This window comes from Staurois parvus, unplaced genomic scaffold, assembly GCF_062004578.1.
Source record: "Staurois parvus isolate SC_StPar_1 unplaced genomic scaffold, SC_StPar_1.0 ptg000892l, whole genome shotgun sequence".
In the NCBI taxonomy this organism is placed as follows: domain Eukaryota; kingdom Metazoa; phylum Chordata; class Amphibia; order Anura; family Ranidae; genus Staurois; species Staurois parvus.
In genome coordinates this window covers 103,194-118,937 of record NW_028318688.1, presented here as the reverse complement: position 1 = coordinate 118,937, position 15,744 = coordinate 103,194, and the positions used below count along the sequence as shown (strand labels likewise).

General features: G+C 47.9%; 1 protein-coding gene across 2 annotated transcripts in view; it reads left to right on the top strand.

Annotated features, from left to right (window-relative positions):
* Positions 1 to 12,572: 12,572 nt before the first annotated feature.
* DNAJB5 (DnaJ heat shock protein family (Hsp40) member B5) overlaps positions 12,573 to 15,744 on the top strand; it is a 47,973-nt gene continuing 44,801 nt past the window's right edge. Inside the window, exon 1 of one of the 2 annotated variants that reach the window (XM_089656153.1) lies at positions 12,573 to 12,705. The gene's annotated coding sequence lies outside the window, so the exon portion shown is untranslated. The remainder of the gene's footprint in view (positions 12,706 to 15,744) is intronic. The other variant, XM_089656152.1, reaches the window with a different exon arrangement.

The window sequence follows — 15,744 nt, the reverse complement described above, 5'->3', positions numbered from 1 at the left end:
TGGTATTCTGCATACCTTGGTTGTAATGAGTCGTTATTTGAGTTACTGTTGCCTTTCTATCATCTTAAACCAGTCTGCCCATTCTCCTCTGACCTCTGACACCAACAAGGCATTTTCCTCCACACAACTGCTGCTCACTGGATATTTCCTCTTTTTCAGACCATTCTCTGTAAACCCCAGAGATGGTTGTGTGTGAAAATCCCAGTAGATCAGCAGTTTTTAAAATACTCAGACCAGCCCAGGGGCGGACTGACCATTTGGAAACTCGGGCACTGCCCGAGGGCCCGGATCAGTAGGGGGCCCCATGAGATGCCCCTGGTACCTTTTTCATAGGCTTTTTTGAGTTTGGGCAAGGACACAGGGGCCCCATGATCCCCTATTGCCCGGGGGCCTCATGAGTTGTCAGTCCACCCCTGTCACCAGCCCGTCTGGCACCAACCACCACGCCACGTTCAAAGTCACTTAAATCTCTTTTCTTCCCCATTCTGATGTTCGGTTTAAACTTCAGCAAGTCGTCTTCACCACATCTAGATGCCTAAATGCATTGAGTTGCTGCCATGTGATTGGCTGATTAGCAATTTGTGTAGCAATTGAACAGGTGTACCTAATAAAGTGGCTGGTGAGTGTATGTGCATCATGGTGTGGCAAACAGGAACATTACAAGTCCAAAAGAGGCAAATAGATATAGATTTGTGATAACTGTGAGCTACTTCAAACTCCTGAGAAGATAACGAAGTACAAGACACACGGAGGAAAACAGTCATCAAGAAAGTTGATCCAATTTTGCAAGGTATGACATCCCTGAGATAATCCGTGTTCTTCGTTAATGCAGCTCAGTTTACTTTTGATGAGTTTAAGCAGACAAATAAGATGTAGGATTTGCAGCATCAGACTTTATCACCGCGAGATCCTCAAATCAATGTTAGAGCAGAGTCAGCAGGAAAAAAGGCCAAAAGATGGATGCATAAAGCATAACAGGCTGAAACAGATATATATCTGAGTTTGTTGGATCAAAGAAGTACAGCCAGCCAAGGCCTGGATGGTAGTCCAGCACAAAGACTAATGCAGGCCATAGATGGGTTGAAAATCGGCCGATTTTTCGTCCGAAAATAAAATCGGCCGTTTTTCGGATCGTTAGTGGGCTATTTGTTCGGCTGTTTTTTGGTATTTTGGCAGATTTTTTTTATCAGTAAAGTTGGAAAAAAAATCGGCCGATTTTGCCGATCGGCCGATTTTCACGGCAATAATGGGCAAATCAATAAAAAATCTGCGCATGAGCAGTGACCTGCAAGAGGAAGACAAAAAGAAGAAAAAGAAGAAGAGGAAGAAGAAGAGGATGAAGATGATGAAGAAGAAGAGGATGATGATGATGAAGAAGAAGTAGAAGAGGATGATACTGATGATGAAGAAGAAGTAGAAGAAGAAGAGGATGATGAAGAAGAAGAAGAAGAAGAAGAAGAAGAAGACGAAGATGATGAAGAAAAAGAAGAAGATGATGATGAAGAAAAAGAAGAAGAAGAAGAAGAAGAAGAAGAAGAAGATGATGATGAAGAAAAAGAAGAAGCAGAAGAAGAGGATGATGATGAAGAAGAAGAGGATGATGATGATGAAGAAGAAAAGGATGATGATGAAGAAGAAGAAGAAGAGGATGATGAAGAAAAAGAAGAAGAAGAAGAGGATGATGATGATGAAGAAGAAGAAGAGGATGATGATGATGAAGAAGAAGAGGATGATGCTGAAGAAGAAGAAGAAGAAGATGATGCTGATGATGAAGAAGAAGAAGAAGAAGAAGAGGATGATGATGATGATGATGATGATGAAGAAGAAGAAGAAGAATGAAAAATAAGAGGAATTCCAGCCCGGCAAAAAGTGTCCCTGCAGAGAGCTCCTCTATTTCTTTGACAGTTCCTTGACATTTACAGCGGTTGCAACATTGTATCTATTTGTTTCCGAATAAAAACATCTGTATCCTAAATGGATACAAATAGATACATTGTTGCAACCTCTGTAAATGTCAAGGAACTGTCAAAGAACTGTCAAAGAAATAGCAGAGCTCTCTGCAGGGACACTTTTGCTGGCTGTAGACGGGATGAAAATCGGCCGATTTTTTTTACCATTGGTGGTAACGTCGGCCGCTTGAACGACCGATTTTTCGTTTTTTAAAAGAAAAATCGGCCGTTTTTCTCCCCATCTATGGCCTGCATAACAAGCAAGCGCACTAGGACTACCAGCTATAAGTCATCCTGCAGCCAGTTTCCCCCCAGTAGTACCGGACTGGATCCTCAGATGGCAGCTCCTCAGTCAGCCTTCAGCAACCTTTGGTGGCTTCAGGCCCTCCAGCCTCACAGCCACTTGACAAGCACATGGCAATAGAGCCCAAGGAGGGCTAATGGCCTTCTAGGCTATGATCCTTCCCTCTGGAAGAAGACAAGACTGCTCTCAGCTCCAGGGTATTTATGCATTCTCCCAGAATCCTATGGGCCAGGCCTCCCGGGGATTGGCTGTGGCTACATAAACAGGATTTATATAGCGCCAACAGTTTGCTCAGCGCTTTACAATATAACGGGAGACAATACAGCAACAATACAGTTCAATACAAGAGGGATAGCTCCTGGGAGCTTACAATCTATGAGGGAGGGGCTAGTGGTACAAAAGATAGTAACTGTGGGGGATGGACTGTTTGGAAGAGTAGAAGATTCCATTATTAGCTGAGGGCAGGATAGGCTTCCCTGAAGAGATAGGTTTTCAGAGATCGCCTTAAAGTGAGCAGAGTAGGCGATAGTCTGATAAATTGGGGTAGAGAGTTCCAGAGGATGGGGGAAGCTCTGGAGAAGTCCTGGAGATGAGCATGGGAGGAGGAGACAAGGGAGCTAGAGAGCAGGAGGTTGTGCGAGGAGCGGAGAGGACGGTTTGGGTGATATTTGGAGCTAGAGAGCAGGAGGTTGTGCGAGGAGCGGAGAGGACGGTTTGGGTGATATTTGGAGACAAGATTGGTGATGTAATTTGGGGCAGAGTTATAAATGGCTAAGCTGCTGATTGATATGCTCCCACGCAGGGCTGGGAGAAGGGGTGGGCAGTAGGGGTGGCTGTCCTGGGCACTGTAGTATCATGTAATGTGGGAGGGTGCACCACAAGGAGATTGGGGGGAGGGGATTTGTGTTAGGAGGAGGGATTGGGAGGGGGCTACAGGGGGTAAGAATTGTTCTAGTAGGGGAAATGTGCTAGTAGTGGTTATTTGGGGGGATTTCTGTTGCGAGGGGAAATGTGGGAAAATAATTTGTGCTAGGAGGGAGATTTAGGGGTTTGTGCTATGCTAGAAAAGGTGATATGGTAAGGGGGGAAGTGATTTGTGCTAGTAGGGGACATTTTTGTTAGGGGTGGGCAGCGGCGGACTGACAGCTCAATGGGCCCCCCGGGCAATAGGGGATCATGGGGCCCCTGTGTCCTTGCCCACACTCAAAGCACACCCAAAAAAGCCTATAAAAGGTATAAGGGCATTTCATGGGGCCCCCTTCTGACCCCGGGCCCTCGGGCAGTGCCCGAGTGCTCGAATGGTCAGTCCGCCCCTGGGAGTGGGGGATTTGTACTAGTTGGGCTGATTGGGGGGATTTATCTAGGAGGGGAATTTTAGTGGGGATTTGTGCTAGGATGGGGAATTGAGGGAGAGAAATTTGTACTGTGATGGGGGATTTGGAGTGTGTGTGTCTGGGGGGGATCTGTTTGGAGGGAGAATTTCACGAACAAAAGATTTGTTCTAGAGGGGGGGGGGGTTTGGGGAGGTGATTTGTGCTAGGAGGGGGAAGTTTTTTTGAGGGGGGGTTTGTGCTGGGTGCATATGGAAGAGTGAGGATTTGAGCTATGGGAATGGGAAGGTAAGCAAAGGGGAATTTTTTTATTGGGGGGGGGGAGGTTGGGATTTTCCTGATACATAATGCTTACACATCTTGGATGGGGGGGGGGACTTTGGCATGTTTGCCATAGGCTCTAGATGGTCTTGTCCCAACAATGCTCCCACCTCTGTTACCCAGAGCTCCTCCGGGCGAACAGGGAGAAGCAAACTATCATGCATCCTCTGGAACACAAACCAAACCAAACCGAATCGAAAGCAACTCCACTGATTACAGTGGGCCAAAACTAAAATGTACCTACACTAACACCTATACTACAACCCAAAAAATTCCAACTCCACTGATTACAGTGGGCCAAAACTAAAATGTACCTACACTAACACCTATACTACAACCCAACAAATTCCAACTCCACTGATTACAGTGGGCCAAAACTAAAATGTACCTACACTAACACCTATACTACAACCCAACAAATTCCAACTCCACTGGTTACAGTGGGCCAACTAAATTTGCCTAATAGAGCAAACTAACCTCATTGACTACAATGGGCCCAAACTCAATTTACCTATCCTAGCACCTACCTAGGAAGATGCTACACGAGGCAGGGAGTGTTGGGACTCCAGAGGGGCATGCATGTCGGATGGTGATGTTGGAGTTACAGGAACTTTGAAAGCATGGTCATCAATAGATTGGAAGTGATGAGATGTGGTTCATGGGTTAAGACACAAAGTACATGATGTGAGATTCATGCAAGAACAAGCACACAGTATACGCCTGCATAGAGGTACATGGTACAATCCTATGTGCAGAACAACGTACATGCACAGGAACTTGAGCTTGATTCCAGCTATACAGGCTGGCATGGATTTCCAGACATATGCAGAAGGCTATTAGAATGCACACTTTGATAAAGAATTTTTCTTGGCTTTGTGGGACCAATCATTAATTCTCATACAGGGTTCTTTGGGGATCTGTGGCTTACAATTTCAGACATTGAAGGTGGTATTCCTGACTGCTATCACCTTGGCTAGAAGGATTTCTTCAGACACATGCTCCTTTTTTCTGTGAGGAACCTTTCTGTCTTTAATTACTTGACAGGTTCATTCTGTGTCCCTCACCAGAACTCCATTTGAAAACCACTTTTCATGTCAACTGGGAATCCTTTCTTCCAGTCTATCTGCCAGTGTTTCCAGATCCACAGCAGGGAGAGTTTAGTGCCTTGGACATGGTGAGAATGATCTATGTTTACATTGAAAAAAAACTACATCCTTCAGAAAAGTAAATAATCTGTTTGTGCTGCCAGGAGGTCCCATGAAAGGTACAGAGGATTCTCTCTGGAATTCCTTCTTCCTGGTTTCACATGGTTGTTCATGTGGCTTATGCAGAACAGGACCTAACCCAACCGGCTGAAGTGCAAGCAAACTTTGACTTTGAAGACATCTTATTTTGAGGTGTCTGGAGATTACATTTGTAAAACAGTCAATTGGAGTTCTGCAAACACCTTTGTAAGGACCCTGCCCTTAGCTGGAGTGTTCCCATTCCAGTTTTAGTGGGATGCTAGACTGCAGTCAGCCTGAGCTCTGGTTGTATTTGTTGAGTTTCCCCTAAGCCTAGGGAATTGTTTACTTCTGCCTGCTCCTTGGGAGTGTTCTCCAGGTGATTTATCAACCTTTATTTCACTCTAGCCAGCCACAAGAATGTTTATTGCCAGTAATGTAGGCTAGAGAAGGAGATACATGTTTAAGGAACTTATAGACGGGTCCTTGGTCTTCCAGGCTGCACCTTTGATGTTGGAGGGTCCTGTGCTTGCAAGGCTTCTCCTGGAGAGGATGTAGTGTTAGAGAGTCATTTGGCTCCCAGGCTTTACATAGAGAAGATGTAGTGTTTGAGAGTCATTTGCCTCCCAGGCCTTAACTGAAGAAGATGATGTGTTGGAAGGTCCTTTTATCTCCTCAGCCTCCTGCCTGGGGAGGAAGTTGTTCCAGGGAAAAGCCCCAAGGATTGGACATGGGCCTATGCCTTCCTGGTAGACAGGAAGGTGGCTGAAAAAGGATGGACCTCTTGAAAGAATATTTCTCAGTCCATTGCCAATCTCGGCTTAAAGACACATCACTCGTCCTTGACAGGGCCTAGAGAATTTTTTTTTGAGCAGATGGAATGTGTTGCTATTTTGGGGCATGCTGTAAATCCTAACGCTCTTTTCTGTAGGCACTGAGCAAATAGAGACCTGTTGGAAGAATTTGACGGGGTGAAGGTTAGTCACTGGGTCACTGCTGGTAGGATGGTGAGTACTTTGGGGGCTACTCTTCAAATAACTTTCAGGTCTAGGGGAACCCTGGCTAAAACCCATTTATCAGGGGACCATGGGAAGAATGCAGCTTACATAAGTGGTCATTGGGAATAATGCTACTCTTACAGTGGTGGTCAGAAGACTGCCACTGGCTCTGCCAAGTGGTGATGTCCCCGGAACTATGAAGGCACCATCAAGTGGGAGGGCAACTAGACACCACTTAAGGAAAATCCAGCAACCTCTGGAGGAGCCCTGGTTGAGAATGGCTGCTGTAGTGGGTAAACAGTACGCCTTCATCCATCACTACAGCCTGGATGAGTTATCTGCCCGAGCATTGTAATTTGGCTCCTTAGTCTTATCTGCCGCCTTGTCATCTAAACATACTGTAATTAATAGTTTTGGTTCTGTCTTATGTTTCTTTTTCTTTCATGGGTAGTGGTGCTCCTGCCCACTGCTGCACAGACCAGGCTGTCATTCTAATGCTTCCGCTGCCCACACACGGATTTCTCTCCCTCTCCACAGACATAGTAAACCGGAGGAGGAGAGAGAGAGAGATGATTGCAGGATGCTTTATATGGCCCCATTCACACTTGCATCGCAATTGTCACGATTCTGCCTGTGATTACACATCGCGACTAAACACACGAGTGTTTGAGTGCCATTCATTATTAATTGCCCTCCAAATGCTGTGCTATTTTGCTACAATTGTGGCAAAACACACATATCAAAATTGTGCAAAATTCATCACCCAAAAAGGTGCATGAGCTTCTTTTGTGCAGCAAACCACATAGGGCAGTCCATTCGTGTGAATGGGCTGCTCTATGCATGACATGCAGAATCATGTGAAAATCACAAGCAAGATGTAAATGGGGCCTTAGGGCTGTATTTGCAGTCATAGTGAGTGTAACAGAACCGGACCCCAGACCGCACTTGGGTATATTCCGTTATACCGCAGCTTCATTGTCCGAACACAAATCCACAGACCACACCCTTGAAATCCCTCAGGAAATAGACAGCACCCGACTCTTCTTAAAACAGGAAGTCAACTCCTTTATTTTACACACACAACAAGTTATATACACAGGGCGGGGAAACACAACCAGGAACAGGAAACACATTATCAGCGCACCCCATCAGTGGGGAGGGCTACAGGAAACACATCATCACCCCTCCCCATCCAACCAAGACACAGAACAATAGGGCAGCACATGGCAAAAAGGACAATAGACAGCCATGTGGCAGAGAACAAAGGACAACACACCAATACACAATAGACAGACATTCACATACACACCCTGTACCCTAACAGGCACAGGGTCGCTTAAACATAGGAATTTGGGAAGATGATACAGAGGTCCACTCACCCCCAAAAGTCACTCCCATCACAGTGAGCCATAAGGAAGTGTCACCCACCCCCCCAGGGGACAGCAGAGGACACTGTGATTAGCTGCTGTGCTGCCTGGGTGGAGACACAGACTGCTGGGAACCACCTGGAATTATGGGGGATGCGGTTCCAGGAGACAGTTCTCTATCAAGCCAAGGACTAGATGGGACTACAAGTCCTAGGAGGACAGAAAGCTGCATCAGAAGGAAAAGGAAAGAGAAGCCCGGGTCGGGGCAGTCTCACACGGGATGTGAGAGGTAACCAGAGACTGAACTGCTGAGTTGGAGACCTCCCTATCACAGGTGTTCACTGTGGTGTCAGAGAGAAGTTGGGCTCAGGGGCGGACTGACCATTCGGAAACTCGGGCACTGCCCGAGGGCCCGGGGTCAGTAGGGGGTCCCATGAGATGCCCCTGGTACCTTTTTCATAGGCTTTTTTGAGTTTGGGCAAGGACACGGGGGCCCCATGATCCCCTATTGCCTGGGGGCCCATGAGTTGTCAGTCTGCCCCTGGTTGGGCTACCACATCTGTGTAAAGGGTAGACGTGTGTGATAGAATTGGATGAAAATCACATTTTCATAGATCCGGATGTGTACGAATCTCCGAATGGACATAGTAACAAATGTCAACGAATCTTCAAAAAAGTTAAAACAAAATTAACGAATGCATTTGTTTCATTCAGATGACATCACATGATGCGATAGTGGCTCAGACCCATGGGGAAATTAATTCAATTTTCAAATTAATGCGATAATTTGGAATTGGATAACAAATGGATCTGAATTTTGTTCCATTCATTAATTCAGATGCACATGAGGCCAGTCGATATTGTCCAATCAGCTCATGCCATTTCTCTTGGTGGGTCGGACCAGGGGCGGACTGACAACTCACGGGGCCCCCGGGCAATAGGGGATCATGGGGCCCTTGTGTCCTCAAAGCACACCCAAAAAAGCCTATAAAAGGTACCAGGGGCATTTCATGGGGGCCCCTACTGACCTCGGGCAGTGCCCGAGTGCTCAAATGGTCAGTCCGCCCCTGGGTCGGACTGGTGTCTGAAAATATGGAATCCTTCTGATTCCAAATCCGTCCAATTCGATAATATATCGAATATATAGCAATCTTCCAGAAAAACTGCAAAAGTTGTCGAATCTGCCCAGACCAACGAATATACACTGCTCAAAAAGACATGCTGGTAGGTTCATTGGCTCCTATCTAAATTGTCCCTAGTATGTGTATGTATGAATGTGAGTTAGGGACCTTAGATTGTACACCCCTTGAGGGTTAGGGACTGATGTGAATGTACTATATACACTGCTTCAAAAAAATGAAAGAAACACTTTGAAAACACATCAGATCTCAATGGGGAAAAATCTCCTGCTGGATATCTATACTTATATGGATTGGGTATTATGTTAGGAACGCAAGGACGCCCCATCGCTTGATGGAAATGAAAATGATCGACCTACAGAGGACTGAATTCAAAGACAGCCCGAAAATCAAAGTGATAAAATGATGCAGCAGGCAAGTCCATTTTGCTGAAATTTCATTGCAGCAACTCAGAACGGTCCTCAGTTTGTATGGCCCCCACGTGCTTGTATGCATGCCTGACAATGTCGGGGGAGGCTCCTAATGAGACCATGGATGGTGTCCTGGGGGATTTCCTCCCAGATCTGGACCAGGGCATCACTGAGCTCCTGGACAGTCTGAGGTGCAACCTGGTGTTGTCAGATGGACCGAAACATGAGATCCCAGATGTGTTCTATTGGATTTAGATCAGGAAAGCGTGTGGGCCATTCAATGGTATAAATTCCTTCATCCTCCAGGTGCTGCCTGCATACTCTCCCCACATGAGGCCGGACATTGTCGTGCACCAGGAGGAACCCACTGCACCAGCATAGGGTCTGACAATCTGTCCAAGGATTTCATCCCAATACCTAATGGCAGTCAGGGTGCCATTGTCTAGCCTGTAGAGGTCTGTGTGTCCCTCCATGGAGATGTCTCCCCAGACCATCACTGACCCACCACCAAAACGGTCATGCTGAACGATGTTCCAGGTAGCAGAACGTTCTCCACGGCTTCTCCAGACCTTTTTACGTCTCTCACATGTGCTCAGAGTGAACCTGCTCTCATCTGTGAAATGCACAGGGTGCCAGTGGTAGACTGTCCAATTCTGGTGTTCAATGGCAAATGCCAATGGAGCTCTATGGTGTCGGGCAGTGAGCACAGGGCCCACTAGAGGACGTCAGACCCTCAGGCCACCCTCATGTAGTCTTTTTCTGATTGTTTATTCAGAGACATTCACACCAGTGGCCTACTGGGGGGTCATTTTGTAGGGCTCTGGCAGTGCTCATCCTGTCCCTCCTTGCACAAAGGAGCAGATACCGGTCCTGCTGATGGGTTAAGGACCTTCTACAGCCCTGTCCAGCTCTCCTAGAGTAACTGCCTGTCTCCTGGAATCTCCTCCATGCTCTTGAGACTGTGCTGGGAGACACAGCAAACCTTCTGGCAATGGGAGGTATTGATGTGCTATCCTGGAGGAGTTGGACTGCCTGTGCAACCTCTGTAGGGTCCAGGTATGGCCTCATGCTACCAGTAGTGACACTGACCCTAGCATAATGCAAAACTAGTAAAAAACAGTCAGAAAAGATGAGTAGGAAAAAAAAGTCAGTGACCTCCACCTGTAAAACCATTACTGTTTTGGGGGTCGTCTCATTGTTGCCCATCTAATGCACCTGTTGTTAATTTCATTAACACCAAAGCAGCGGAGACTGATTACCAACCCCCTCTGCGACTTACCTGACCACATCAGTGTCCCAGGAGGTTCATTGACTTGATGCTAGACTCGGATTACAAAGTCTTCCTTTCATTTTTTGGAGCAGTGTATGAAACCAATGCCGAAGATATGAATCCTGATAGTGAATCGGTTCAACATAATGAATATGACGAAACAAAATTCTTCAATGAACGGACGCATCCGGAAGGAAACTAACATTGCCGGTGTGCATATGTGTAGTGGAAGGCACAGCGATCGGAGAGACCCAGCGAGCTGGAGGAAAGGGGCATCGCAGGTCCTGTGAGAGATCGCTGTACACGGTATGTCAGCTGGTTGTGTCTGTTAGTCCGCTGACATGAGGGGATCTAAGAAAAGGGAAAATTGTTGCCTGATCCTTCCCGTACGTTTGCTTCCCTCATATCGGCGTACCCAGCGCCGGCTCACGACTCTATTCACAAAACAGCTGGGCAGGGAACTCGCTCTTTTTTCTGGACGGTGGACCTGTGAGGTCAAAGTTCCAAGACAACCCATAGTGCGCTGACATGAGGTGATCTAAGAAAACGGAAAATTGTTCCCTGATCCTTCCCGTACGTTTGCTTCCCTCATATCGGCGTACTCAGTGCCCGCTCACAACTCTAGTCACAGAACAGCGGGGCAGGGAACTCGCTCTTTTTTCTGGATGGCGGCCCTGTGAGGTCAAAGTTCCAAGACAACCCATAGTGTGCTGACATGAGGTGATCTAAGAAAACGGAAAATTGTTCCCCGATCCTTCCCGTACGTTTGCTTCCCTCATATCGGCGTACTCAGTGCCCGCTCACAACTCTAGTCACAGAACAGCGGGGCAGGGAACTCGCTCTTTTTTCTGGATGGCGGCCCTGTGAGGTCAAAGTTCCAAGACAACCCATAGTGTGCTGACATGAGGTGATCTAAGAAAACGGAAAATTGTTCCCCGATCCTTCCCGTACGTTTGCTTCCCTCATATCGGCGTACTCAGTGCCCGCTCACAACTCTAGTCACAGAACAGCAGGGCAGGGAACTCGCTCTAATTTCTGGATGGCGGCCCTGTGAGGTCAAAGGTCTAAGACAAGCCATAGTGCACTGACATGAGGCAATCTAAGAAAATGGAAACTTGTTGCGTGATCCTTCCCGTACGTTTGCTTCCTTCACGTCGGCGTACTCAGCGCCCGCTCACAACTCTAGTCACAGAACAGCTGGGCAGGGAACTCGCTATTTTTTTGGACGGCGGCCCTGTGAGGTCAAAGTTCCAAGATGACCCATAGTGCGCTGACATGAGGTGATCTAAGAAAACGGAAAATTGTTGCCTGATTCTTCCTGTACATCTGCTTCCCTCATATCGGCGTACCCAGCGCCTGCTCACAACTCATTCACAGAACAGTTGGGCAAGGAACTCGCTCTTTTTCTGGATGATGGCCCTGTGGGGGTCAAGGGTCCAAGATGACCCATAGTGCGCTGACATGAGGTGATCTAAGAAAAAGGGAAAATTGTTGCCTGATCCTTCCCGTACGTTTGCTTCCATCAGGTCAGCGTACCCAGCGCATGCTCACAACTCTAGTCACAGAACAGCAGAGCACGGAACTCACTTTTTTCTGGACGGCGGCCCTGTGAGGTCAAAGGTCCAAGACGACCCATAGTGCGCTGACATGAGGTGATCTAAGAAAACGGAAAATTGTTGCCTGATCCTTCCCGTACGTTTGCTTCCATCACGTCGGCGTACCCAGCGCCCGCTCACGACTCTATTCACAGAACAGTGAGGCAGGGAACTCGCTCTTTTTCTGGATGGTGGCCCTGTGAGGTCAAAGGTCCAAGACGACCCAAGTAGTGCGCTGACCTGAGGAAAAGAACATTCCGGAAAGATCAGGTCCCAATTTATATAACCTCAGCGGAGGAGAATGGGATTCGTCATAAGACCAGCAATTATTTCACAACAACAAAGGCATTTTATTATAAAAAATGACTAATAACAGGTTCTCTTTACTTTCCCACTAACAGCAGTGTTGCTGGCACAGTCATCACCAGGCAACACGCTCTGGTCACATGACATCACCTGACCAACCAGCCACAGCGTTAACGGTAAAAGACCGACCAATCAGCGCGCAGCCCGCCTCCGGCCAATCGGCGGAAGCGCGTGAAACGGTTTCTGAATAAAATCTAGAGTAAGCCCGCCCACGGGGGAATGACTGACAGATCTGGGACGGCTGGGAGGCCGCCGCGAGCTGATTGGTGGAGGCTGGCCGGCGAGCGCCCAATGGTAAGGCGTTGGGCAGACCGTGTGTGACAGGGGTGCGGGGGCGGGTTCCCCGTGACGTCACGGCGGCTGCTAGTTGCCGGCTCCCGCTCGGAGTTGGGATTCAGTTGGGCGCTGAGGAGACAGCCGCGCGGCGGACAGGTAGGAGAGCTGCTGTGGCTGTACGCATGCGTGACAAGTCCCCACTTTAGTGTTAGCCGCTCATCTGCATATCATTTACCCGTCATCCCCCTTTGATGTGCCCGTGTGAGTGTGTGTCACCCTGTGTGAGGGGACCGGGGCCCCCAGAGGGACCTGGACTGCCTGGGGTCAGTAGGGTGGTTCAGTGGTGCTCTGTTACACCCTTAATGTGGGGTAAGTATGATGTTGTTAGAGTAGCCATAAGTTAGAACCTAAAAAAGTTTCTATTACTTTTTTTTTCTAAATATATTTTCTTTTAAAAGTTATAAATAATAATGTTATAGTTACATTGTTATTGGATCTGAATTGTATCCTTCATAGAGAAGTTCCTGCTAGTCACTCTTCTGGGGCGGGGGTCTGCGGACAGTCCTTGTACTCATAGATGAGGACATGAGACCCCCATATTATAAGTGGCTTCCCATGCCAGTGTCCATCCCCTTTTTCCGGAACTTTCTGTGCTGCTCCCTGTTCTGCATCCCATCACTTTGAACGTCCCTCCTTCATTGGGTGCTGGTAATATTGGGGACCCCTTTGATGAGCTCCTTACTTGTACAGAGGACCCCATAGTCTTCCCTTCCCCCCACCCCTATAATATCCTTCCCTTGTCATGGATGAGGCTGGTGACAACTCGGACACCCTCTACTGCAACCCTTCAGAATAAGTGGACCTTTCACATGTGGTCCAAGGTCGGTTCTTGTGGACTCTCCTCACCTATCTTGTCAGAACCCTTGTTTGGTATTGGTGACCCCAAATGTGTTCACTTCTGGACCCTCTATATCTGCACCAAGGGTTGTTATATGCAGAGAACCCTCAATGTCTTCCCCATCCTTTGTGATCTTGGGCACCCTCCCAGCTTTTCCAAGGGTTCTTCTGTCCTCCTGCTACTGATCACCCCCCCCCCCCAGCATGATCTGCCCTTCCATGACTGGTTTTGTCCATAAGTTGTGTCTTATGGAGGAACCTACCTGTTATCTATGTTCCCCAATTTCACTTATCAACCTCTATCCTTCCTTTCATACTTCTGCCCGGATATGACCCTTGCTTTTTCAAGGGTCCTTCTGCTTTCCTACTGTTGATCATGGAATGGTCTGCCCTTCCATGACTGGCTGTGTTGGACATTTCATGGTATCTTATGGCTGAACCCCCCTTATATTACCTTGGTCCTCAGATCCCCCCCTTATTACCCACTGTCCTTGCCCTTCATACTTCTGCCCTGACCCCTATATAATAGCTGCCTTCCCAGGTTTTCCATTGGTGCTCCTGCTCTCCTATTTTTGATCACCACCCTACCCCATCCATGGTTGGCTATGCTGGAAATTCAATGGTGTCTTATGGCTGAACCCCCTTATATTACCTTGGTCCTCAGATCCCCCCTTATTGCCCACTGTCCTTGCCCTTCATACTTCTGCCCTGACCCCTATGTAATAGCTACCCTCCCAGCTTTTCCATGGGTGCTCCTGCTCTCCTATTTTTGATCACAACCCTGCCCCCTTCCATGGTTGGCTATGCTGGACATTCCATGGTGTCTTATGGCTGAACCCCCTGTTATAACCTTGGTCCCCAGATCACCCTTATGACGCTCTGTCCTTGCCCTTCATACTTCTGCAATGACCTGACCCCTATAGAATAGCTGCTCTCCCAGGTTTTCCATGGGTGCTCCTGTCCTCCTACTATTGATCTCCAACCTGCCCCTCCATAGCTGGCTATGCTGGACATTCCAAGATGTCTTCTGGTCAAACCTCCTTATATTACCTTGGTCCCCAGATCCCCTTATCACTGTCCTTACCCTTCATACTTCTGCCCTGATCTGACCCCTATATATTAGCTACCCTCCCAGCTTTTCCATGGGTGGTCCTGCCTCTTACTGTTGATCACCTTCATGGCATGATCTGCATCTTTATAGCTGGCTATGTTGGACATTCCAAGGTGTCTCATGGCCGAACCCCTTTTATTACCCTGGTCCCCAAATCACCCTTATGCTGCTCTGTCCTCGTCCTTCATGCTTCTGCCCTGACCTGACCCCTATAGAATAGCTGCCATCCCAGCTTTTCCATGGGTGCTCCTACCCTCCTACTGTTGCTCACCACCCTGCCCCACCATGGCTGACTATGCTGGATATTCCATGGTGTCTTATGGCTGAACCCCCTGATATAACCTTGGTCCCCAGATCACCCTTATGTCACTCTGTCCTTGCCCTTCATGCTTCTTCCCTAACCCCTATATAATAGCTGCCTTCCCAGCTTTTCTATGGGTGCTCCTGCCCTCCTACTGTTGCTCACCACCCTGCCCCTCCATGGCTGGCTCTGCTGGACATTCCATGATGTCTTATGGCTGAGCCCCCTTGGATTACCTTATTCTCCATATCCCCCTTATCACTCCCTGGCCTTGCGCTTCGTATTTCTGCCCTGACCTGACCCCTATAAAATAGCTACCCTCCCAAATTTTCCTAGGGTTCTTGGCCATCTCTACCACTGGGCACTCCTATGACAATCTACCTCTCCATGGCTGACTATAGTGGGCATTCTATTGTGTCTTTTGGCAGATCCCACTTGATATTACCCTAGCCCTTCAATCTCCCCTATCACCCTCTGTCCGTGCCCTTGATATTTCTACCCTTCTGTAATAGCTACCCCCCTAGCTTTTCCAAGGATGTTTTTGCCATCCCAACCAGTGAACAGTGATCTGCCCCTCCACAGCTTTCTATGCTGGGAAACCCATGATGTCTTATGCCCTTATATAACTTACAGGCTCAGATCCCCTGTCTAGGCTCTTCATTCTTCTGCCCTGACCTGAACCCTTTATAACAGCTACCCTCCCAAATTTTCCAAGGGTGCTCGTGTCCTAATACTGCTAGGCAATTCCATAGGATGATATCCCCCTCCACAGTTGGCTGTGTTGGACATTATATGATGTCTTATGGCATGCCCTCCTCGTATTACCCAGGAATTCCAATGGTAGAGATATTACCTATGGACTCCCAATGGTAAAACCCCTTTGTTA